The sequence below is a fragment of the Sminthopsis crassicaudata genome, chromosome X (assembly GCF_048593235.1).
Source record: "Sminthopsis crassicaudata isolate SCR6 chromosome X, ASM4859323v1, whole genome shotgun sequence".
NCBI lineage: Eukaryota > Metazoa > Chordata > Mammalia > Dasyuromorphia > Dasyuridae > Sminthopsis > Sminthopsis crassicaudata.
In genome coordinates, this window is record NC_133623.1 from 23,495,615 (window position 1) to 23,523,320 (window position 27,706).

At 39.6% G+C, this 27,706-nt stretch overlaps 1 long non-coding RNA gene across 2 annotated transcripts in view; it reads right to left on the reverse strand.

Moving 5' to 3' along the window:
• Positions 1-27,706, reverse strand: part of LOC141548257 (uncharacterized) — a 210,654-nt gene that overhangs the window by 122,549 nt on the left and 60,399 nt on the right. Inside the window, exons 3-4 of one of the 2 annotated variants that reach the window (XR_012483872.1) lie at positions 14,046-14,183; positions 11,024-11,181 (exon numbers count right to left, since the gene is read on the reverse strand). This is a non-coding gene — a long non-coding RNA (uncharacterized LOC141548257). The remainder of the gene's footprint in view (positions 1-11,023; positions 11,182-14,045; positions 14,184-27,706) is intronic. The other variant, XR_012483871.1, reaches the window with a different exon arrangement.

The following is a 27,706-nucleotide window of genomic DNA, read 5'->3' on the forward strand; positions in this document are numbered from 1 at the left end:
AATGGAAAAATTAATTTAATCTTGCCAGCAATAAATCAATTTAAATGATTCGTGATTAAAACAACAACAACAACAAAAAAACAAAAACAAAAAACCATACTTCCCACTCCTAGGCAGAGCGGTAATAACCTAGAGATATAGCATAAGAAATGCTTTCTGAGACATTGCTAATAGATTGGTTTATTTTGTCTGACTATACACATTTGATACAAAGAAGGGTTTCTATTATGGGGGAGGGGCAGGATATGATGTTTCTTAAAGTATTTGAAGAGATGTCACATAAAAGCAAGATCAGACTTATTCAGTTTGAAAGTTGAAGAGACAGCAATTTCACTCCAATGGAAAGAAAGACTTCCAACCATTGAGAACTATCCAAAAGAAGAATGTGTTACTTTAGGAGTGTTTTGTTTATTACTCACTGGAATTCTTCAAGAAGTGGCTAGATCACCAAAGAATCATGGGTATGGAGCTGCAAGAGACCTCTGAAGTCCCAGAGTCCAATTTGACAGCTTAGAAGCTTTGAGCACTCTCTTCTAATTGGTGACTCACATTGCATGATACACCAGAGCCATGCTCACTTCATAGGCAACTCCATCCCTAAAACTTGATTACCGCATGTGTAGAGCAGCGATCTTCTCAACCTGTAGATACCACCATCCCTTGGCCCTTTCTCCTATTTGATGAGTCACAGTTCTGAAGCACCATTTCATGTGGCACTCAGGCTGAGTCTGTTTCACTTGTGGTGCCACTCCTTATTATCCAGACTTCTGTACGTTCTTGCCACAGCTGTGCCCAAAACACAGATATACTCCCTATAGTCCTGTTCCTATTATCTAGCTGCCTTTTCTGCACTGTCTTTTTCTACTTAAGAATAGGGAACCATATTTTGTCTTGCATCTGTATCTCAGTACTTAAGACAGTGCCAGCATAATAAATGTTCTTTCTCCCTCTCCCTCTCCCTCTCCCTCTCCCTCTCCCTCTCCCTCTCCCTCTCCCTCTCCCTCTCCCTCTCCCTCTCCCTCTCCCTCTCCCTCTCTCTCTCTCTCTCTCTCTCTCTCTCTCTCTCTCTCTCTCTCTCTCTCTCTCTCTCTCTCTCTCTCTCTCTCTCCACCCCCCCGAGAGTGAGGGAAACAAAAAACTAAAATGCTGTGCCTATGATTCCATGCTACTAAGTTTCTAAGGATGGATTTGAAGCTAGATCTTTCTTACTTCAAGTCCACCACTCTGCCTGTACCACTTGGTGGGAATACTGTTGAAGGAATTCCAAAGGGTCTCCCAAGTCTGATATTCCCAGAGTTCAACTGCCTATTGGCTCTACTTCTTGACACATGACTAGTTTACCTCCTTTTGTAGTCACACATATCCTCAATGATGGCTTTCTTCTCTAATGGGTTTCACAGCTAGTAAATCCCATAATCTACTTGAACCTGCCACTCCTTTGAGTTTGGATATCATTTCGATTTACCTAAGGTCACACTCACATGGCATTCACTTCTTAAATGAACTTCTACTATAGCAAATAGTACTGGATTACTGAAAACACAGCACAGCGGAATGGGATCCAGCCTCTTCTCTTAATTCTAGATCCAGACCTTGTTTATCTTCAAAGCCTTTCCAAGATGTGAATCTGTGTGTGCACATGCATGTTGTTAGACTTAACTCTAGACTCATGCCTATTGAACTGCAGATCATAGATAGCCTGAGTGACATATGCTTTTCCTCTATTTTGTTTTTCTACCATGGCTATGTAGATCAGTTTTTTTTCATGCCACTGAGTATTTCACAGAAGAGGCACTGAAGTGCTCTAGTACATGCTATAATGGGTACAATGCCTTCTGTGTATTGGGACAGTGCAAGAACCTCTTAGGCTGCCTCTTGTTCAATTCAAAAAACATTCATCAGACACCTAAAATATTCAAGCACCATACTTGACTGTAGAGGTACAACAACAACTTAACAACCTCTTCCATCAAAATAGCTAACACTATATTGGGATGAAAACAATCTTTTACCATTTTAGGAAATATACATATCTCCCAAAATATTTGAATGATTAAATATACCAACAAAAAAATTCAACATGTAGACAAGAAGAAAGAGGATTTTCTAGCTAAGATTACTAAGAAGAATCAGTAAGCTGCCTCATCCTCGTTATTTGAACTTCCTTAGCTAATATAACTTCTCAATCTCCCAGTCGATAGTCCTACAACACAAGTTACAGATGGCTTTCTGCTTTTAACTTAGTGAAGGGATTTTCCCCACTGAAAGTTCCCTAACCTGGAAAAAAATCATGAATGTAACCCTTTCCAAGCTCTCTAATATGAGAAGCTGGATATAAAAGAAACATTATAGCATTGGATGCCATAGAAGACAAGTCCATCTTGGACTCTGTCCAAAGGGATTTATTGCTACAAGTACTAAAACTTTGTTGTGACTGTCCCAGTAATAATATAGCCAAATTGAGTTGTTGAGCAGATGGCAAGGTGTCAGCCACACTTATCCGTACCTTTTGTGGGACAAGATATTCCTTCCCTTGGTGTATGAGTTTCTCCCTACACACTGCCTTGGCCCTATCTCCCCTAGAGAAGTGGCTTCCCCTTGAAATCAGACCCAAAGAGAATGGCAGCCATCCATCTTAATGACAATCTTGCACTGGCCACAACCTCTGATTCATGTGTCTGGAGAAACCGTGATTAAAAAAAATTCTCTCTGCCTTAGGAAGTCACAAACAGAATCAATAATTCTCTCTTTGCTCCAATCCTCAGCTAGAGATCACACTCTGGCAACATACCAAAGCTTTCCATCTTTTCTCCAGCCTCAGGTGCTTCCATGTCTCTATTTCAGGGCTGCATTAAAACTATAACATACATAGGTTAGAAATGCCTTTTCCACAATTATTGGCTTCAGAGACAAAGTAAATATTGAAGCACAAAAGGGCAAATAAAACTTTAAGAAACAAAGATAAGCCTCCCATGCCCCAGGAAAACATCATGCCCTCTTGGAACAGAGGGAGGGAAAAGGGGAAAAGAAGTAAGAAATCAGCACCTTCTATCTGCAACCCTCTGGCTACCTCATCATGGCAGCTGCTTTCCTACCTCTATATCAATCACACCTCTGAGTTTTCAGGAGGGCAGATCTTGCTGCTTCTTAGCTTCCTGATCTCAAACGTAGAGTAGGACAGTGTTGCTCAGTGAGACTCTTAACTAGTCTCAATAACAAGACTAAAACTCCATGGGAAATGTGGGAGAGACATGTCCTAAGCCATCTGGCATCTAATTCTACTGTTATTCTGTCATTTTAGTCATATTTGCCTATTTGTGATTCTATTTTTTGGGGGGGCAAAGAAACTAGAAGGCTTTGCCACTTTCTTCCCTAGCTCATTTTACACATGAGGAAACTAAGGCAAACAAGATAAAGGGTCACACAGCTTATAAGTATCTGAAGTCAGATTTGAATTTAGGAAGATGAGTCATCCTGACTCCAGGACCAGCACGATATCTACTGCAGCACTCCCTTGTTGCCCCAGCATTTAACTCAGTCATCCTGCTTTTATTGGTGACACTTAGAGGACATATAGACAAGAAAGCACCACTTTACACTGACATACAGCACGCCTCCTAAAGAAACAAGAAAATAGCACTCCCTCCAAGAGTCAGAAAATGCAGATTTAACACTTCTTAACTGTGTTATCATGAGGAAATCACTTTGACTCGCTCTGCACCACCTGTCGCCTCTTCTGTAAACCTGGCATCCTCACACTCTTCGCCTATCAGACTGGATGGCTGGGCTCATGGGCTACATGAGCCAATGGCTGGAAAGGCAGTCTATTGCCTTGTATGGAGGCACTTGGTGTGAGCACCAAAAGGGCAAGAGTGGCTCAGCCCAAATGCCCCTCCCTCCTGAGCAAGTACTCCCCAAGTACTTCTTTAAGGAGTCAAGGAAAGAGTTCATGCCAGCTGCTGAGTGATCAAGAAGGGCAGCAGCTCAGCAGGATGGTAAAATGGTACCTTGAATCAGAGCCCATGAAATGCTACCAGATGAAGACTGACCATTCTGAATCACTCAAATCAAACTAACAATCACCCCACAATTGACACCAATGGCCAATTTTCCCGTCTTTATCAATAACTCTACTGCAATCCCTGTTTCTATATTCAAAACCAGCAAGCCATCACTTTTCATGCGTTCTCCTTTACTGTCACTGACTCTTATGATGGGCAGCTTTATGGCACAGTAGATAAAACACTGGACCTGGAATAGGGAACACCCGAGTTCAAATTCAGCTTCAGACACTGACTAGCTGTATGACCCTGGGCATGTCACTTGAATTCTGTTTGTCTCAGTTTCCTCATCTGTAAAATGGGGGTAAACAATCGCCCTTACTCCCCAGGGTTGTTGTGAAGATCAAATGAGATGGTAATTACCATTCCAAAGCACTGAGCACTGTGCCTGACACAAGAGTAGCGCAATATAAATATGACCTGTTGTTACTGTTATTGTCAATGGTTAATGTTAATTTTATGCTACTATTATAATTAATTCTTAGTCCCCAAAACATCTCTCATATTCACAAACCTCTCCTTTCCATTCTCAAACCACCACCTCAGCCCAAGCTGCTCTCACTTTTATGTCTGCTCTGTTCCAACAGCCACCGAGCTCTCCACATTCACAGCCAACCTGCTCCAGCCACCAGACTATACTTGATTCTTCAGGAGTTCCCACGTTCTCACTTCAGTGGGCCCTCCCTCCCTTGCCAAAGTTCAGATCATCATAGGATTTTTGTTCATATCCTCCCATAAATCCCCACCATCTTAGACTAATCACCTTAAAACATCATTTTCATCATGTCACTTCCCTACTTGGAAAACTACAAAGTCTTCCTACAGTCTGCTAGATGAAGTTTGAACTTTTTTATCTAGCTCTGAAGAACTACCATCATCTGACTCCAACAAAATGCGCCCTCTACTACTTCCAAATCAAAATCCTATGACCCAAATAGGCCCCAAGCATACCATGGTAATTCTACCCTCCACACATTTGCTAATTATGCTTTCCCCCAGTTCAGAAGTCCCTCCCTCGCCAATCTTTTCAACTGTAATATAATGGAAAGTATTCTTGTTTATGAAATCCAAAGTCCTCAGTTCACATACGAGCTTTATCACTTTACTCTCTTATGATCTTGTATAAGCTCATTTTCTCTCCCTGGGAAGCTAGTATCATTGCTCTTTGGTAAGTGAAAGAAGAAAATATTTATGTGATTTTAGGGAATCAAGAAGAATAACCAACCCTAAAAAGTACCACCCCAAGATGAAGCCTAAAATTCCTTCAAGAAGAAGTAAAGCCTTTCATGATCAAAATAAGGAAGCAAAAAAGGGAAAGAAAACATTAATCATGTGCCAGGTACTAGAAAATATCATTTAAGATAACATGGCAAGACTTAAGTGACACATAACTAATTCATGCTAAGATACAAGTGACCCATATTGGAGACTTTTCATCCAAGACTGACAAAAAGTGCTCAGAAGAATATTGAGGTAAAGGAGGAGATAGTATCGAGGGAAGAAAAATCCCAAAATATGGCCCTTTTCCACAGGGGCATGTGAAAAGCAATATTTGAGGATATGACAACTACAGTATAATAAAGAGTACTGCAAGGAATAGCTGGAAGGACTGGGTTCAAATCATTTATTAGGTACTTACTAACTAGGTGACCCTGAATAAGTTACTTAATATCCTCTAGACTCAGTTTCCTCATCTGTAAAATAGAGATCCAATAGCATATATGACACAGAACACTCATGAGGCCCAAATGAGCACATATATGTAAAGTGATTTGCTTTTAGATGGAGGGCAATAAAAACATGAGCTATTAACATTCTAGTTATGTGATGTTTTATAGAACAACAATCCTATAATGTTAGTCATGCAAAAAGAAAACCCCATCTTACCAATGAAAAATGAGCTGGAGATGTAAATGGCAAACCACTCTAGTATCTTTGCCAAGAAAACCCTACATGGGGTCACCTAGCCTGGAGTCACATGATTGAAACAAGTGAACAACAAATAGCAAAGGAATCTTCCTGGATATTCCCTGGAAAATCTGTAATTAAATGAAGTCTGTAGAGCTGTGACTTAAGGCACATAGAGCTATTGTGTCTAGGTCTTCCTGGTTTGTTTTGCAGAATTTTACAGTGAGCAATAGATATGCAAGCAACCAGACCACGAGGTTGCTGACATACTACAAACACGATTTCTGTTTGAGTTTCCATGGCTCAAATCAAGTCCAAAACCAGAAAAATAAGCGTTTAAAAATGTTTCGAATACTCTCATATTTTCCAACAATGTCCTGGCAATTGATGTCTGAGAAACACAATCTAGAAACTGAGAAAGACCCAAGAGACTGTTGAGTCAAATTTTGCTTCATTTTCAGAGAAGGCAAGTGAGGCCTAAGAAATTAAATGGCTTGTCCAAGCAGTAAGTAGTACAGCCAAAATGTGAGCCCCTCTAATCCCCAATCTAACATTCTCCACTGGGCCAAGCTTGCCACCAAGCCATAGATAATTCAGTTCATAGCTAGGTGCTTCGGAGTACTTATTTTACCCCCATAGTATGGCACAGAAATGGTTTTCATTGGTTCCTTGTTTAGTTATGAAGGTCAGTCATCATACACTGAACTATTTCTGATGAGGAAAACAAGTCACTTGTGAAAATTCATCCCTATGCATTTAAAAGTCTTTAGGGAAGTTCCAGGTCCTGCACCAATTAAAAATGACATTTTCCCAAAATCAGTTGTCTTGTGGCCACTTTTCTTGGTATCAAGATGAGAGACTCATACAATGTTAAAGCTGGTGCAGACCTTAGAGGGCATTGGGCTAAGGCCCTTCATTGTATAGAGAGGGAAAGCACAATCCAGAGTAGAGAAATAGCAGTCATATGGCTACTTATAGAAGAAGAGATTCTCCAAGAAAATCCACCCTTCATAGAAATTAGCTACTTTAATTGCATTTTTTCAATCTTTACCTCTATGTATTTTGTCCTACAAGTTCAAGTCCAGCAGCCACAAATCAGGGTAACAATGCCACAGGTTTGGCCATCACCACGTTTGCCGAAGCATCTGGACATTTGCAAACACTTAAAAGTCCAGGGTAACATGCATTATTTCAACCAGAATGACTTTAGATTGATTTTTTAAAAATTGAAGCTAAAATAAGATCCTACAGACTAAGGGTTAAAAAAAAATGGACACATTTTGCCTCAAACCTTGAAAAACTGATTTTAATCTCATTTCCATTAAATGTGATGCTTTCTGACTGGGTCACAGAGGAAAAAATTCAACTGTAGTCGAATTTGCATTTCAAAGTTTTGAGACCTTGCCTGGCCTATTTCATCCTGCCCCTATGAGCTGGTGTTCAAAGGTCATTTTCTATTTTGTCTTAGCACTCTGATGGGGTTTGAGATGATGCTCACTCTAACTACAAAGCTTCTGCAGCATTCGGCCCCATCCACTTCTTCCCCTGCCACTGGGCTCTTAACCTCAGGACCAGAAATTGGTTTTTTAAAATATCTATTTTGATAACTGGCTGTCAATTTACTTGGTTTCCTTTTATATCTTATCCTTTGATATATTTAAAAACCATAATTCTGAGAAGTCCATAGGCTTCACTAGACTCCCAAAGGGAGTCACAATATGCCAAAGGGAAGGACCTCTGTCATAAACATTAATCCTAAGCTTTTACAACCAAATCATGTAGGCTGTGCCGGGAGAGGAGGCAGGGAGAAAGAACAGAGAAATGGAGAGAAGGAAAGAGATGGAGAAAAAAGAGGGGGAGAAAAGAGGAGAGGGCTGAGGGAAAAAGGTAGGAAGAGAGATAAAAAAATAGATATGAAAGAGTGAGACGAGGAGAGAGAGACAAGAAGGAAGCAGGAGCAAAGAGAAAGAAGAGAACATGAAAATGTGGCTGTGTTCGAGGCTAAACAATCAGTCAAATACATATAGAAAGAAAAAGCCACCTGCATTTTCATTCCCTTCCTACTAGTTTTCTCCCTCCCCCAAACCTAGGGGCCACTCAAGTTCACCTAAATGTGTGCTTAATTTAATCAAAAGCACAAATACAATTTTCCTGAAGGCCACACTTAATATCTCCATGGAAAATATATGCAGATGTGACCTAAGTCTAGAGAAGATTGAGAAACTGACATTCATTTTCTTTCAACCAATATTTATTAAATCTTGACTACGAGCAAGGCACAGTGTGAGGTGCAGATAGCAACTAGATAGATTATTTCAACGGATCTTTCCCTCCTCATCAAGGCAAACATCATTTTTCGTTGTGATTAAAAATGTCCTCAAACACCTGCTATCTGCCTTTTGCTAGCAGACCTTGGTAGATGGGGAATAAAGTTCAGAAGCATTTCTATGGATGTGATCAATAAGAAGTAGTGTGGAGGAGCTCTAGAGCCCTGCATTTGGAACCTAAGGCCCTAGGTTCAAATCCCACCTCAGCCATTTGCTATGTGTATGATGTGGATTACATTACTTTCTCTGTGTCTCTATTTCCTCTTTTTTTTTTTTTTTTTTTTAAATGCCAAGGGTTCTATTCTTTTCTACAAGGTCTCCTGAGTATCAAAATCTTTAACATTACAGTCAGGTCAATTACTTTAGCAGGAATTTTGATATTATTCACTCAGCTAAAATAGAAGCAGCATGAGGAAGGCTCATAGAGGAAGCTGAGAGGAAGCCTTAGAGGCAAGATAACTCAGGTTTGAATGTGGCCTCTCTAGGCACCCCACCCAACTTCTTAAGACCACAAATAGAAGGAAGGGGACTGCTTTGGCCTGAATTGGAAGAGTGCCTTTCTTCATGGGGGAATCAGGCCCTATTTTTATCTCTTACTCAGAAATGAAGAAAGAGAAAGGACGGGGATGGGAGAACAAGGGCATAAGCTGGAAAGGAGGAGGCAGTTTCACAGACCTGAGCCTTGAAAGAATAAAAGGATTGTGATAAGCTAAAAGGACAAAGGAGTACAGTCCAAATCAAAGGAATGGCTGATGAAATATCACATGGAAAGAGCTTTGCACAGCACCTAGCACACGGTAAGTGCTAGATCAATGCATATTCCCTTATTCTCTGTTGGAATGCAGAAGAGTAAAAGATTGCAAATAGTCATGCAAAGTAAGTCACAGTCTCATACCTCTAGAGCTGGAAGGGATATTAAAGGGTCCTCTTTTTACACATGAGGATACTGAGGCCTACAGAGGTGAATTCATAGAAGGTCACACAGGTAGCAATTGTCAGAGCCAAGATTCAAGTTTTCTATTAGTACATAGGCCTTTCCACTCTATTTTATATTGCCTCCTGGCTGGCAGATCACTTTGGCTGGAAGATGAAGCAAGAGGAGAAAAATATCAAACAAGCATCATAAGCTGAAAGGTCACTAAAAGATCACCTAGTACGACCTTCCTTAGAAGAAACAAAGATCCAGTGAGAGCAAAAGCTAGGAATGTTTACACTTGGAGCTACTATCACAAAGCAAGGCCAGAGCCAAACCCAAAGACTCCATCTTCTGGGATAATAACTCACTATTTGACAAAAATTATGGAGAAAATTGGAAAATCATATGGCAAAAACTAGGCACTGACCAAAACCTAACGCCCTATATCAAAAGAAGGTCAAAATGGGTTCATAATTTTGTGTCTACAAAGGGCAATTCTATAAGCAAACTAAGCAAACAAGGGATAGTCTACCTCTCAGATAGAGAAGGAAGGATTTTATGGCCAAAGAAAAATTATAGCTCATTATGAAATACAAAATAGATAATTTTGATTATATTAAATTAAAAAAGGTTTTATATAAACAAAACCAATGAAGATAAGATTACAAGGAAAGCAGAAAACTGGGGGAGGGAGGAATTTTATAGCTCAGAGTCTGATAAAGGCCTTATTTCTAAAATATACAGACAATTGATTTAAATTTATAAGAATACAAGCCAGCCTCCAATTGATAATGGCCAAAGGATATGAACAGTCAATTTTCAGATGAAAAAATTAAAACCATTTTAGCTATGTGAAAAAATGCTCTAAATCACTATTGATTAGAGAAATGCCAATTAAGACAACTGAGGTATCACTACAAACCTCTCAGATTGGCTAAGATGACAGGAAAAGATAATGACAACTGTTGGAAAGGATGTGGGAAGACTGGGAAACTGATACATTGTTGTGGAACTGTGAATGGATCCAGCCATTCCAAAGAGCAATTTGGAATTATGCCCAAAGGTCTATCAGACTATGCATACCCTTTGATTCAGCAGTGTTATTGCTGGGCCTGTATCCCAAAGAGATCTTAAAGGAGGGAAAAGGGCCTACAGGTGCTAAAGTGTTTGTGGTGGAAAAGAAACTGGAAACTGGATGGATGCCCATCAGTTGCGGAATGGCTGAATAAGTTACACTATATGAATGTCATGGAATATTGTTGTTCTTTAAGAAACAATCAGCAGCATGATTTCAGAGAGGCCTGGACACATTTACGTGAACTGATGCTGAGTGAAGTGAGCAGAACCAGGAGATCAGTGTACACAGCAATGACAAAATTATGCTATGATCAATTTTGATGAACTTGGATCTTTTCCACAATGAGGTGATTCAGCCAATTCCTATAGTCTTGTAATAGACAGAGCCGTCTGCTCCCAGAGAGAGAACTGTGGGAACTGAATGTGGATCACAATATAGCATTTTCACCTTTTTGTTGTTGTTTGCTTGCACTTTGTTTTATTTCTCATTTTTTCCTATTTAATCTGATTTTTCTTGTGCAGCATGATAAATGTGGAAATGTTTAGTAGAATTGCACATGTTTAACATATATTGAATTACTTGCTGTTTAAGGGAGGGGGTATGAGGAAGGGAGGGAGAAAAATTTCAAACAGGGTTTTGCAAGGGTGAATGTGAAAAACTATCTTTGCATATATTTTTAAAATAAAAAGCTATGATTTTTTTTTAAAAGAAGTAAAGTCTTGTATGAACTTACGTGAATAAAATGTCAGGTAGGCAACCCAGTAGAGCACTGACTGGAATTAGAATCTGGAAGACTCTTCCTGCCTTCAAATGTGGCCTCAGAAACAGTTGTGTGACTCTGGGCAAGTCACTTAACCGAGTTTGCCTCAGTTTCCTCACCTGTAAAATGAGCTGGAGAAAGAAATGGCAAGTCAGTCCAGGATTTCTGCCAAGAAAACCCCCAAAAGAGTCATGAAGAATCAGATGCATCTGAATGACTAAACAATGCAAGAGAACCAAAAGAATAATTTCCACAGGAACAACAGCATTGTGCAGATCAAGAACTGTGCAAGTGTGAAGAACTCTGTCAATCATGATTCCAGAGAAACCCTGGTGAAGTGTGTTAACTGCCCCCTGACAGACATTTGGGGATAGAGCCACCATTCTCACTGGTTTTGTATGAATATACTTATTATGTATTGGGTTTTTTTTTTAAGGGGGCTGGGGAGTGATAGAAAATTGGGAGAGAAATGTTCCCAAAGAGTCTGTCAATAAACAGAAGAGAGTTTACAAAGAGATATAAACAAGTAGGACAGCTTAGAAACTTGAATGAAAGTATTTTCCCCCAAAAGTTCTATGCAAACATGACAATTTCATTCACAAATTTGTATTGCAACATATGTTTTTATTAATTTTTGTCAAGCTCAGAAAGAAAATAAATCTTTTTTAATCTTTTTGAAATTAAGCCTCCCTTCCAAAACAGTAGTATCTATTTCCAAGTACATCTTGGCCTAGGTACAGCCCCACTTCTATTCTTCTGGAAAGGTAAAGTAGCTTGAGAGAGCAAATTTTCAAGGGAAAAACCTCCAGGAATCAAAGTCAGAGGTATTCCCAGTGTTCTAGCCTAGGCCTGACTCAAGTCAGTCCACTAGTAGTTTAGGTCTGATAACGGAATGAAATCAGTCTTTCATAGGTCATTTGGTACTACACAAATGAGTGATTTTGTCATAGTAGGAAAAGGGTATTAGAAAGAGATATGCATCAGGGACACCTTGCATTGATTCAGCTGAGTGCAGCACTCCCGCCAGAATTACTCATGGTGTTCTGCCAGATGAGCCTCAGGGAGAAGCTTCTGGTGTTTATTTATACTCAAGTGACCAGAAAGTTATATTAATGACCTATGACTTTAGTCCATTGAGTTTTGAGGTTGGTTTTAATACCTTTCAAAGGAAAAACTAGCCTAATGTAAGAGAGGGTTTAAAATACTGCTCCCACCACATCCAAGAAAGTATGGACCTATAGAGTTACATTCTTGTCCTGTCTGAAGCGGCCCCATTTCAGACTATCCCTACTGGGAAACACTCAGCTTAGAGAAGTGTTTCCTCCAATGCTGGGACCAGTCAAGCACAGGGTAAGGGATATGAGCAACGCCACGTCCCTTCCTACCCCAGATCCCCAGCACACTTCAAATGCGGCTCTCTTGTCTCATCTTCCTACTCATGGCCTTGGGAAAGTAGGAGAAGCTAAACAGGGTGAAGATCAAGGTTATCAAGACAGGACACAGCTGTAGCCACACAGCCACAGCCTTGTCCCCTCTTTCCCCAGTTCTCCATCTCCAAAGTCTTTCCACAGACAGAGGCTGAGGTCAGGCCTGTCAGCTTTGGGTCCAAGAGACAATAAAGCTTCTACCTCAATATTCAGTTACTGTACTTGCCTCTTAACCGCAACCCCTGACTTCTTCCTCTGAGGAACTCAGTCCTTTGCTAGGGGCTCTTTTACTCTCCTATCGTGGGACACATTGCCCACCTTTATTCTAGAAGGGAGTATTTTAAGTAGCAGGGCCAGAGTTTGAACTAAGCCCCTCTGAAATCCAAGGGCCCTACCAAGAACAAAAAGATACTGTGGAACCTGATAGCAGATCAGGTTAAGGAGATGCTATCCTATCCTAAATGTAACAGGGTATATCAAAAAGAGCTTTGAGCAGCTAAGTGCCATGAAAGGATGACATTCTCCCAACTCTACTTCTCTCAGCACAAGAAGGCCCTTGAGACTTGGGATAGCACTGTTACAAAAAGCACACACGATCACAAGGAAATTCTGTCAACTAATAGTTAAACAAGTTTTGCACTGTATCATCCATCAAAAAAGCGCTCCTAACTACTGGGTATCTATCAGGTTATTTCAATTTTTTCCTGTTCTTCTATCTACTGAGCTGACTGTCTTCCCAGGCCTTTGTTCTGACTCCCAGAAAGGCCTGAGTAATTCAAGCATTACTAAAGGAATCAATTTGACAAATCAGTCAGTTGCTCCCAGCTCATGTGAGAGGCTCAAGTTAGTGTTCATCTACAAACGGAGTTAATCTTGCATTACCCAATATTTTGATCAAAATATAGGCAGGTGCAAAAGGAGCTTTTGAAACTGAAATTAAATAGGGATTTGCAAGATGATTAAATTCACTTTCAGTTTCTTAGGAGTTTATGAGTTTTAAAAAATTCCAATATTACCTTATTACATGACTTAGCAGATGGCAATGTACCTTGGATGAGTCTTGCTATGTTTGTACAGAAATTAACATTCATTTACTTCATAAAACAAATAAAGTAAAGGAATCTGCAAATGGGATAGAGCAGTAATGGAACCGGCAATGTCTGAGTCCCAGCTCCACGTGTCCCTAGCTGTGTGATCTGGCCAAGGTATAACCACTGTGTGTCTCAAGCTGCTCTCTAGGATTTACCTTATCATAAAGGGGTCACCATCTGGCTTGATGAAGAGTTTCCATGCATAATTCCAACACAATAATGAAATCAAAGGTAAAATACTGTAAATTCTATCAGAATCCACCTTGGCTTAGGGAATGCAGACTTCAATCTAACCTCTGGCCCTCCATTAATAGGAATAAACACCACCTATATATATATATATATATATATATATATATATATGTATGTGTGTGTGTGTGTATATATATGTATATATATATATATATATATGTATGTATGTATGTGTGTGTGTGTGTATATATATGTATATATGTATATGTAGTACAGGACACATACCTATTACTTCTCTGTGTATCTCCTTTAACACCCAACACAAGGCCTTGTATGGCACAAGAACCCCACAAATGGCTCCTGAATTGAGTAAGTTCAACCAAGAAATGGGGATGGGGAGAACTCTTGTGAGATAACAGAGATCTGTAGATAAAAATAAAGAATAGTTGCAGATTCTTTTAAACATGGTGCTTTCAAAAGCTCATGGTCATTACATATATACACACATGCATATATAAATGCATATATGCATGTATGTACTTACAACACACACATACCTATATGCATGCACGCACTAGGATGAGCAAGCAGAGGCCAATGAAAAGAAATCAGTCTGCTTTTACAAGCTAGAATTAGGAGTTATTTCTCAGCCATTCATTAAATGGCTAAAGATAACATGGTTTTTGCACAGCTCTTTTTGGTTTGAACCCTTGCAGCCTCCAGCCTGGCCTGCTACAATAGCCTCCTAATCACCTCCTTGCTTTTTGACTCTCCTCACTCTGACACATCTTCCAATCTGACTTTGTTCAAGTGTGCATCTGTCCATGTCACCCTCCTACTTAAACTGCAACAGTTTCCTATTTCTTGTAGAATAAAATACAGGTTCCTCTGTTTAGCCTTCAAAGGCCTCTACTACAACCTGGTCTCTCCTGACTTCCCAGGCTCAATAGAAATGATTCCCCTCACTTCCTGCTCTCCACTTCAAATTTCTCTTCTTGTTAGTCCTTGGGCCCTGGTGCTCCATCTCCCACCTTGAGGTCTTTGTCTAGGCAGTTCCTCCACACCTGGAATGTACTTAATTTAACCTGGAATCCCTTAACTGCAGTGGTCCAGATTCTCTCTCCCGGCATGCCTGCATACAACCAGAGCAAATTATCCTTTGCTATTCCCCCACACCAGATGAACATGCCACCAACAAAGTTTATTTGTCAGGTGGGGGAGTTGTGGCATGGACCAATAATTCATTCTACTAAAAGCTGAAATATTTTAGCTTTGGTCACATGAAGACTGGAGCAAAACCACTTAGATTTGCACCAACAACTCCAAATGCAAGTCTGATGTGGCAGAGTCTAAAGCCAGTGGTACCCTGTACCCCTACACACTCATATAGAGCTAGGCAGCAGAAAATTTGATCCCAGGTACAATGACTTCTTAAAGGACAAGTGGACTCCAATTCCCCTCTCAGAAGGCATTGCACCACTCTGTACGAAGCCTCCCCAAATTAGCAGCTTTGTGGATTAGTGTAATGAAAAAAATTGCCGGTTGTCATTTTTCTGTGCATAGAAAATTCGGGCTGTTAATGAAAGAGTGAGCCATTTTCCAACCGAGGAACAGAGTCTCTAATTTTGAAAACCCTATTATTTCATTAACGTTTTGTTTCAATATTAACCATTTGAAGAATACACTACAAGCCAGAACTCCATGGTTTTGTTTTAGAGTTAGGATTATTCCAGATGGGGGAGGAGCTGGTCAACTCTGCCAAGTGAAAGTTAACGGGGTCTACTTGCTGAGCTGTCACTCTCATACCTGTACAAGGACAAAGACACTCAACCTTTGGGAGTCCCGGGGTCATTCATTTTTGAGAAGCATGTTCCGTAAGCTTTAAAAAGCAGCCCAAAGAGGAGCAGTGATTACAGTCTCCAACTGCGTCATTAACAGAGGTGGGCCACCAGAGGAGAGAGGAGGTGAAGGTAGGTCCAGAAGTCTCTTTGTAAGCTTCTGCCCTTCCTGGTCAACAGAACACATGGGCTAAAAAACACCAGGACTGGCAAACAGATGTTCTTTGAAAGGGTCCCTGAGCTTCTTTGGGGAAGTCAAATGTGTAATAGGGAATGGGGAGAAAAATTCATTAACTAGGAGCAACACAATTCAATACATACTTTGGAGTATCTTTTACACATTTTTTCTAACCACAGCTTTGTTTTAAAACTTAGAAATCTGACTCGAGTAGTAGCCATGAGCAGAATAAACTCATTAAAATCAGGGCTGATCTGAACCTCACTACACAAAGTACAAGTAGAAATTTCTTTAAATTTGAGTGGTGTCCCTTGAGCAGCAAGTCCTGGGCTTAACTCTTCTGTATGAGGACGATGGGGGGACACATGCAGTGGGGGGGGGGGCTTTTTTTCTTTTTTCAGAATTTCTATCTTCCCGCTTCCTTGCGGATTTGGGCCCATATGCCAGGGAGCACAAAGCACCTTGTGAGTGTTCTGTGCAGCCAAACAGTCAATTCCAGCCGTTCCTAGGTTAGGCTCTCCTTGTTGTGTACCTCCTGCCAAGTTCTGCAGTTTGGGGCCCGCCCTGGCATCCCCATGGGATGCCGGGCTAGCTAGCCATCGTGTGGGGAAAAGGGCCCCAGAGCCTGCAGAAGCATTCTCCTCAGCAACCGTAGCTACAAGACAGCCTTGATTTCATCCCACAGAAAGAATGTAAAATATAAGAACAAGTGGGCAAGGCGTCCATGGTGGTACGCGCGTGCGCACACACACACAGATTCCTTCATCCCTAGCTGGTGTGTCCTCCACCTTCCTCCTCGGGGACCTCAACAATCCTCCAGACTCACAGCGCCACCCTGTGGTTCAGACTGCTTGTGCCAAAAAGCAAAAGCACTCAGGGTTACTAGAAAGACAATCATTTGCCTTCCAGGGAGGCCCCAGCTTCCTACAACCCTGAATTAGTACTTCCTTAAGAATCTGGTACTCCCTAAAAAGGAACTGGGAGCTCCAAGGGGCTAGAGGCTCTCTCTTTCCCACTAGGTCTGGGCCATCTGAATACACACAACAGAGGAAGAGCTCATTCTCTTACATTGTTGCTCCCTATGTAGGTCACCACTCCTCCAGGTTAGGTACCACTTGCTTGCATCTAGGCCCCCCAGAATGCCCGAGAAGGATGTCTCATTTCTCTTACAGTTTTCCCTCGACTGCTATTGCTACCTCCTCTCAGGCCAACAGATTCTATCGCCGCCTTGTCATGACCACCATGGGGGAATGCTGTTGAAAGTCACTGCCGTGCCAATGGTGGAAGCACAGCCCCTCAGAGACTAAAGTGTGCTTTAAGGGCTCCGGTCCGCACTATGTTCTATCAGGATCTCCCGGAGCTTGTACCACATGGGTTTCCCCCTCATGTAGACATGCAGCTCAGACCTATAATAGTCTCACTCACCGAATCAGCCCCAATCAATTCCGGGACGTAATTAGTGGGAATTTTCACACCTAAGAAGAGAACATAATTAAAGCCCCAAATTATGGCCTTTGACTCTGACTCCATACAAGAATAACAAAGCTCCAATAACTGCAACACAGCCCAAGAGAGTTTTCTTTTCTCAAAGAAATTCATGTTCTTTTATTTAAATCAGAGCTAGTCTTGGAGCTCAAAAAGATCCCAAGTTAAAATTCTTCCTCAGACACCTAACCAGCATTTCCCTCAGCAATCAACAATTTCTGTTTCAAATTCCCCATTTGTCAAACAAGGATATTAATAGCACTCACTTTGCAAAGTTGTTGTGGAGATCAAACAAAATGATTTAGATGAAGCACCTCATCAGTCTAAAAATGTTATATAAATACCTGTTTCATTACTCCTTCCTTCCTTCAATAAGCATTTAAGTCCCTGCTATGAGCCATGCAAAAAGGTATTGAATTAACACCTGAGTTCACATCCATCACTTGCTGTGCGACCTTAACCACATGGCTTAACTTCTTAGGTCTCCAAGGCCTAAGTCTGCTGAAGAGTCACCAATCGACATCAATACAAGCAGTTCCCTACTTCATAGAGACTACAACTTCAGCCAAAGACAACAAAAACAGAAAAAAAAAAAAAGCCAATGGTCCCTGCCTAAGGAGCTTCCATTTTCTTGGGATGAAATAAGCTGAGCACAGATAACTCAATGCAAAAGACAGATGGTTATTTCAGAAGGGGAGGGCACTACTGACTGTGGGAAGTCAAGATAAAGTTCAGGCAGGAGGCCGCACTTGAGCAGGGCTCCAAAGGAAGGCAGAGGTTCTAAAAGATGGGCGTGATGTGGAAGAATATCCCAGGTACAGAGAAAACCTGTTCAAAGCCTTTGGTAAACTGGCCCCCTTATACCTTTTCAATCTTCCTCTCCTACATAAATTCTGCCATCCAGAGCCACCAGCTTTCTGACTATCCTTCCCACAAGGCACTTCATTCTCTTGACTCTAGGCATTTGCATTGACCGTGATCCATGCCTAGAATTCTCCCTTTCTTTTCTCAGTCTCCTAATTTCCCAGAATTTCTTTAGTTTTTAGCTAAAATATTATATTCTGTAAAAAGTTTATTTTTTTCCTAATTCTTCTTCATGCTAATAACTTCCTTCTGTTGCTATCTCTAGTTTATCCTGTAACTTCTTTGTTCATAGGAATCTCCTTCATGATGCAGGATTTGAAAGCAGGGACTGTGTTTTGCCTTTCTTTTATATGCCCAACAGTCATATCTGACTCCGTGACCTCATTTGGGGTTTTCTTTGGATATAATGGATTGGTCTGCCATTTCCTTCTTCAGGCTTGGCACATAGTTTCTTACTGACCAACAATGATTTCTCCCTCTAGTTCTATGACATGCATAGAATCCCAGAACCTCAGCATATGAAGGGATATCTGCAGTCTTATAGTCCAACCCATACCTGAAGTAGGAATCCTCTAGGCCACCTCTCAAGTGATCAAAGGACATTAGTTTAGTCTAAGGACTTCATTTTGTGACCACATGCTGGCTCCTAGTGATTACCACCTTCTTTCAATATGTATATGATCCACAGACTTACGATACATCCTATGATTAGTTCAGAGACAATATCAATCTGACCACTAGGCAATTTCAGCATTCTATCTTGTACCTTCTTCCTGAAAATGGAGACAGCATCTGTCCATCTCCAGCTTCCTGGCACCCCTGCCCTTTTTTGTTTCCTCAAAGATTTATGACAGGGGTTCTGGGATTACATCTGCAAGTCCTCAGTATCCAGGGATATAATGCATGTGAGCCTTGACTTGGAGCTCTTTCAAGTCGCTAGGTATTCCCCTACCATTACTCATCTAACTTTGATTTCAACAGCTTCCCGCCATGTTTGATTCCCCCCCCCCTCTTTTCAGAGTGAGCATCATTATCTTCAAAAGAAATTATATGAGCACGACAAAAATTAGCAAGTTGGTCCTACCTGGAATTTAACTAAGTTACATTATACTTCAGAAAGTAACTACAACTTGAAGACTATTTCAATTTTTTATCTTCCAGCAGAGCTAGCCTTTCAGGTAGACAGAGAGAAGTCAAGTTACCTCATCATGTGCTTTAGAGTGTTCCTGGCTTCCCTTCAACCCTGTCCCACTTCAAAGAACAACAACGCTTCAATTTCAACCAAGCATCCACTTAGCTTAATAGCATCATCTTTAAAGATAGTTTCGTTCCCTAGGGTGAATGAATGGAGAGCTGTCAGTCATTTACACCTTAGTATAAATTCGTTTAAGCAGCTCCTTTCCTCTAGCTGAGACTAAACCATTCAAAGAAAGGGATATTTAATGGGGTGGGCATGAAGGGGAGGAGAATCCGAATGGTAGGAGAGCTCATTTTAAAGGTTAGAGCACCGCGTGGGGCATATACAGCTTAGAAACACAACATTCCCATTTCAATATAAAACTGCATCTCCAAGGTTATTTTATTCTGAGAATCTAGGCTTTAGATTTTTCAAAGCCTAGAAATGAATAGAATGAAATAAATGAGTTTTCCTTCACCTGCGTCAAGAACCACTGAACATCTGCTGAGCCTCCTTGGCCATCAGCTTTGCTGAAACAGGAAGAACACACTTCAGGACTATTTGTAAGAAAGATTCGAACATCAATTGAAAAACGTGTGATTATCTTTCCAGACAGATCATCAAGTCCCAGTGTTGGCAAGCTGTGTTCACCAAAGCCTGAACAAAAGCGAGGTTTTGTATGTAATTAAGTGTTCATGGAGTGAGAGAAAATGAACATCCAAGAAGTAGGAATAATCTAGAAGCTTGGAAAATACTGAATACAATGCAAACCTGTGCCCAAGCAGGAAACTTACTAAGCCCCTAGTAAATCTCCCTAAGCAAGGTTCCCTGCTTACCTAGTTTTCTTTTCAAAGTCCCTTGCAAAATGGCATGTGGGGAGAATATAATAAATTTTGTCTTTATATTTCTATTACTAGCCGGAAGAATGTTATTAATGTTGTAATATACAACCCCTAAGAACAAAGCCATTTTGGGACCCGTGATAATTCTTCGCTTGAATTATGGCCAAATTCCTGCTCATAAAAGTGCTGTTGACAATGCAGAGTACATGGGTTATTTTGCTATTCAATATCCCAGTGCCAGCTTTGGGAATTCTCTGCTCTGTTTCCAATGCCTGATTTAACCCCATCAGTCACTGAGGTAGTGACAGTCTGTGTTTATCATCTGTTGACTAGGTGCTGCCTCCTTAGTGATGTCATTTCTGCAGACAATAATTTGTCCTTCCAAGGCTGTGAATGGGGGCCAGGAAAAAAGAAGGAAGTTGCTATGGGAGCTAGGTTCTTAAAACTTAATGAAAGTGGTTCAAATCCAAGATGGCAGGGGTGGCCACTGGCTCAGACTTTCTGGTGATTACATTCTGAGGATGTTACAAAGACTTTATGCATAATGGACATAAATATCCCTTTCCAATCTAACAAACATGCATGAAAAACGGCCTCTATCAAGGAACCACAAGCCTCAACACATTCGACAGCAATTCAGCCTAGTGGAGACCATCATCAGCCTGGAGGAAGGCAAATGTCAAATAAGGATGGAACACTGTATAAAGCCTGAAACAAAACCTGCAGCAGAGTTTTGAAACCCTTTTAAAAAGTAAAAGTAGGGGGGAAAGGTAAAAAAAATATGATTTACAAATAAACCTGCCCCAGCAAAATGGTGAGGCCTTTTTCTTGGTGGCAGCAGTTATTCAACTGGGACCCTCCATCACTGCTGTAACTTCCAATTATCCAAACATACATTAAAAGCTGCTATAAGCCGCTCTCAGAGGTGGCTTGATGGTTGTGATTAATTACCAGCCAGTTACTGCTACTCCTCACATTACGGCAGACTGGCACTTACAAGAGCTATTTGTAAATTGTCAACATGAACTGGGTAGCCAATCATTAAAGTGTGCATAGGATTCAAGTAATTACATCACAATTGTGCCTAAGATATGATGCAGTGATTGAGGACTTGCCAGGAGGCTCACTGGGAGGTAAATACACACACATATAAACACACACAAATACATACACACGTAGGTGTATATATACATACATGTATATACACATGTGTGTATATACACACACGTGTGTAGAGCCAATGTGTTTTTGTCCCTGCATTTGTTCTGCAAGGGATCACTCAGCCATGTGCAGATTTCATGGAAATATTTGGCATGGCTTTGGCTTTCTTTTGTTCCATTAAGATTAATGCTAGAAACTTCTGGGTAATATACAGAACAACACACTTCCCAAAAAGACAGGTAAGTTCCACCAAAGACAATAATGACTTTAAAAAAAAAAAGAAAGAAAAGAAACTATACTCAAACAGCTATCTCTATCTCAGGTAGACACAAGAAGACATCTGGTAGCTCGTAGGCACCAAGGAATTGGCTGAGCCAAGGAACTAGGGCAAGTTTAACCCTCCAGGGACATTCAGTCCAGACCAGAAGCACTCTCAGGACTCAGTGGGAGTCTGTAACAGTTCTGTGTACCAAAGATTAGTAAAACCAGACTACTTTAACAAGGAAGCTCAGATACCTTTATGCCCGACACCTAATGTAATTCTTGAGAAGCACAAAAGGAAATGTTCAATGATGAAGTTTCAAGGCATTAACCTGGGAGTTCTGATACCCCAGGAAGATCAAAGCCTTGCAGCAAGGGAACCCCAGGGTGCTCAAATGCTTCCAGGGTCCCGCAACCTACATTCAAGGACAGGAGCCACTCAAACTCCTGATGAAAGAGCAGTCTTCAATTTGGACAGTTTAGACCTGAAGGGGAAAATCAAAGTTTTCAGCATGCAAAGCCACAACTGCCACCTGAGACCTGCCAGCACTTTGTGCACAGATGCCGGTAACAGACCTAAGACAACCCATATTGTGGTAAAACCCAAGAGTATAGAAGCATTCAGAGCTTGGCTGTGACAAAAAGTCTCAATTAAGGAAGGCTAGAGATAAGACTAAATAGAAAAAAAGACCCTGATAGAATTGTACGAATCCAAAACTCAAAATTATAGGACAAGAGCAACTACTGGCAGAGCCTCAGATAAATGTCTGGCTTTTCAATAAGATCTACCAGAATTCTTGAGTGAGAGATGAAACAAGAAATGAAAAAGGAATGAGAACTTGGGAAGCGAGGAGGGAAGACTTGGAAAGAGATTAGTACAAGAGCTGCAATACCCAAATAATGGATTCCATGAAAATTAGAATGGACAAAAGAAGGCAATGACTCCATGTCACAATAAGAAATAATAGAACAAAGTCAGAGGACTAGAAGAACAGAAGGTATCATAAGGAATTTTAAAAAATTTGACCTAGAGAACAAGTCAAAGAAAATAGTCTAAGAATAATGTTACCTGAAAACTATGACCAAAAAAAAAAAAAGAAAAAAAAAAGAACAAAAGCTGATTAGTACTACATTTCAGCATTTCAGTGGACAACTAAGTGGCATTATGGATAGAGTGCTGGCCTAGGAGTCAGGAGGACTTGAGTTCAAATTCAGTCCCAGACACCTGTAAGCTATGTGACTTTGGGCAAGTCACTTCACCATTTACCTCAGTTTTGTCATCTGTTAATGAGGTGGAGAAGCATATGTCTAATAACTCCAGTATCTGTGCCAAGAAAACCCCCAATAGGGGTCAAAAGAATAAGACATGAAAGAAAAATATCTTAACAACAATTTATTTCAACATATAAATGAAAATTTATTAGCACCAAAGAGTACAGTGGGAAAAAAAAGAATCCACTATTTGCCTTCTTAATGAAGACTCAAAATGAGAAGCGACAGGAATATAATTACTAAAATCTAGAGCTTTCAGGTCAAAAAAAATCTACTGTAAATAACAAGAAAGAAAGAACTCAAGTACCAAGGGATCAGTCAGGATCACACAAAACATGGCAGCTGTTACTACAAAGGAAAGGTGAGATGATAATATGATATTCCAAAATGCAAAAGATGAAAACTTACAACTAAAAAAAAAAAAAAAAAAAAAAAGGTACCCAGAATCTTACCTAGACAAGCTGTGTGCAATCTTACATGGGTTAATTAATGAAATAGGAGACTAGAAGTAAACACAACATATGCGTGCATAATACACAACCCCCCTCCCACAAAACAGAACAGCAACAACAAAAAAAGAAATTCTAAGGCTTTAATTAAACACCAAAATTGAAATTCTGAAGGTCAAAACAAAAGCCAAAAAAAGCAAACCACTGAATTAAATGATTTAGAGAAAATTTTTTCAAAACCACAACGAAATAATTGGATTTTTAAAAGGAAAAAAATCAAATTATCAGTATCCAAACTGTAAAAGTATATACAACAAATGAGGAAATTAGGGGGGGATTATCATAAATCATGTTATACAACTATATGACAAAAAAGCCAACTTAAACTTAATTAACCAATATCTTCCAAAATATAAAATACATAGACTAAAAGAGAGAAATAAAAAAATCAAAATAACTGAATCTCATAAAAAGAAATTCAATAAGAAACTCCCAGAGGAAAATAAAAACCAGAGGACTAAATGGATTTACAAGTGAATTCTATCAAATATTCAAGGAGTAATTAATTCTAATTTTATATAAACTCTTTTTAAAAAGTAGAAAAGAAGGAATCCTACCAAATTTCTTTGATGATATAAATATGACCTTGATACCTAAACAGAGGATCAAAACAGAAACATTCCTAAAGAATATTAATGCAAAATTTAAGTATAAGATTAACACGTCTACAGCAACACTACAAATATTATACATTATAGACAAGTTGAAGTTAGGCCAGAAATTCGATGATGGTTCAATATTAGAGAAACTATGAACAAAACACACTGTTATTAAGAAGAACAAAAATCATGATTATTTCAATAGATGGAAAAGCTTTTAGAAAAATATAACACCCATTTCTTTAAACACACGTGTGCGCGCATTTGCACACACACACATGAACAAGAAACCTTAGGAACAAATGGATTTTTCCTCAATATGAGAAATAGTCTGTCTAAAATAAAGAGTTAGCACTACATGCAATGGTGAACTGGCAGCGTAAGATCCAGAGGAAAGCAACAATGTATATTACCCCCACCATAATTTGCTTCTAGCTAGTATTTTTATCACAAAAGCAATGAGACAAACAAAACAAAAACCTGAGATGATAAGTATGAGCAAAGAGGAAACAAAATGATGGGTTTTGCATGTATGATATGATTTTTTAGAGAACCCTTGAGAAACCAAAAATTATTTGAAAAAATAACTTCAGCAAAATTGCAAAATGTAAAATAAACCCACAGAAATTATAAGCAAAAACACAGAAAAAGATAGAGAAATTCCAATTAAACAATTGCAAAGCATATGAAATATTTGTGAGTCTAGCAAGACACTTAAAAGAAACTATATGAATAAAACTCTAAAACAATTTATTGAACTAAAGACACAAATCTAACTGGAGAAATATTAACTGCTGATGGATATGCTAAGCTAATATAACAAAAATGACCAAATATTACTTAAATGAATTTACTTATTCAGTGCCATACCAATCAAAATTACAAAGGATTACTTTACAGAGCTAGAAAATTAAAAAGGAAATTCATCTGGAGTAATGAAAGGTCAAGAATCTCAAAGGAAACAATGGGGAGGGGAGAAGTAGGAAGGAAAGGGGCCTCAATATCAGATCTCAAAATTGGATTATATAGTAGTAACCATAAAAATTATTTGATCCTGGTTAAAACAAAACAACAAACAAAAACAGTGGTTGATCAGTGGAAAAGATTAGGTAGCCAACATACAGAAGCCAACAAGCCTAATAGCCTAGTACTTAATAAACTCAAAAAAACCTATTTAGAAAGACAAGGAGTCACTGAAAAAAGCTGGTCAGAAAACCAGATATTGGGGCAGAAATAAGGTTGAGAAGCAGCACTATACAATAAGCTACAAAAGACTAAATGACTTTTTATATAAGAAATTACTTCATTTAAAAAATGAAAATTTAGGTATATAAAACATATAAGCCTAATAATTACCACTGTTCTGTCATTTCATTTATGTCCAACTCTATATAACCCCATTTGGGGTTTTCTTGGCAAAGATACTGGAATAATTTGGCATCTATTCCAGCTCATTTGACAGATTGAGGAAACTGAGGCAAAGAGGGTGAAGTGACTTGCCCAGGGTCACACAGATATTAAGTGTCTGAGGCTGGATTTGAACTCAGGAAGTTGAGTCTTTCTGACTTCAGGTCCAGTGCTCTCTCTCTCCCCTGCCTAATAGCCATCTTCTAATTGACAAACGACCAAAGATTATGATTAAGCAATTTTCAAAGAAAGAAACTCAAGCTACTGACTGTCCCATAAAAAAAAAAATCCTCCAAATCGTTGCTAAAGAATTACTAAATTAAAGCGTCTTTGTAATCCCACTCCATATACATCAAAGATATAGTGCACCAGTTGATAGAGCAGTGAAATGATCTCACCATTCTAGAAACTAGTCCGAAACCACATCCACCAAAGTATCTCACTGTGCAAACTTTTAGAGCCACTGATAGCATTACTAGGCTAATATTACAAAGGGATCAGAGGGAAAAGGAAAAGACCCATATGCACAAAAATATAGAGAGTGGGATTTTCTGTTATACGGAAGAGCTAGAAAATACAGAGATGCCTATATGTTGAAAAATAAGTAAACAATTTCTGGCATATGGATGTACTATTGGATTATTACTGTGCTATAAGAAATTACAAAAAAGACAAATTACAGGAAACTTCGGAATATTTGCACAAAGTAATGTATAATGCGGGAGGGAACTATGTGACTCAGTGGAGAGAGTGCTGGCTTAGAATTAGGAAAACCCCCAGTTCAAACTTAGCCTCAGAGACTTTCTAGTTGTGCAACTCTATGCAAGACATTTAACCTTTGTTTGCCTTAATCCACTAAAGAAGAAAATGGCAAACCAACCCAGTTTCTTCATCCCATGGACAGCACTGACATGCTATGGTCCAAAGGGTCATGAAAAGTCAAACATGACTGAAGTGAGCAACACCAAAATTCACAGCAAAGCGAGCAGATCCAGGAGAATTTATACAACAACACTGTAAAAACAAATCACTACATACATACATACACATACACACACACACACACGCACACACACACACACACACACACACAACCTGACACCACCAAAACTTTTACAGTCTTAAGAACTCAGATCAATGCAAGGACCGATCATGACTCCAGAGGGCTTTTGATGAAGCACTACATTCAGTAGAATAAGATATACATTTAAGGCTATGGCTTTTATATAGATCTGATTTCCTTGATTATATGTGCCATGAAAGTGGGTTTTTTCCCCACTTTTTGGTAAATTTTCAGAAAGATTTGGAGAGGAGAGGGGGATCAAGTGAAAAATGATGTATTAAAAAGGTTAATTCTATTTTTTAATTCTTGGACCAAAACCAAATTGCTATAGGCATCTATGCCAGGTTTCCCTTATCATTATTAAACAATATTCCTTGACTAGGTTATAAATTGGAACATTGTTTTTTATTATACTTTTTTTTTATTTACCAGATATATGCATGGGTAATTTTTCAGCATTGACCCTTGCAAAACCTTCTGTTCCAACTTTTCCCCTCCTTCCCCCCATCCCTTCCCCCAGATGGCAGGCAGTCTCATACATGTTAAATATGTTAAAGTATATGTTCAATACAATATATGTATACATGTCCATACAGTTATTTTGCTGTACAAAAAGAATCGGACTTTGAAATAGTGTACAATTAGCCTGTGAAGGAAGTAAAAAATGTAGACAGATAAAAATAGGGGGATTGGGAATTCCATGTAGTGGTTCATAGTCATCTCCCAGAGTTCTTTCACTGGGTGTAGCTGGTTCAGTTCATTACTGCTCTATTAGAACTGATTTGGTTCGTCTCATTGTTGGAGAGGGCCATGTCCATCAGAATTGATTATCATGTAGTATTGTTGTTGAAGTGCATAATTACCTCCTGGTCCTGCTCATTTCATTCAGCATCAGTTCATGTGAGTCTCTCCAGGCCTTTCTGAAATCATCCCGCTGATCATTTCTTACAGAACAGTAATATTCCATAACACTCATGTACCACAATTTATTCAGCCATTCTCCAACTGATGGGCATCCACTCAGTTTCCAGTTTTTAGCCACTACAAAGAGAGCACATGTGGGTCCCTTTCCCTCCTTTAAGATCTTTTTGGGATATAAGTCCAGTAGTAACACTTCTAGATCAAAGGGTATGCCCAGTTTGATAACTTTTTGGGCATAGTTCCAGATTGTTCTCCAGAATGGCTGGATGTGTTCACAACTCCACCAACAATGTATCAGTGTCCTAGTTTTCTCACATCCCCTCCAACATTCCGCATTATCTTTCCCTGTCATTCTAGCCAATCTGACAG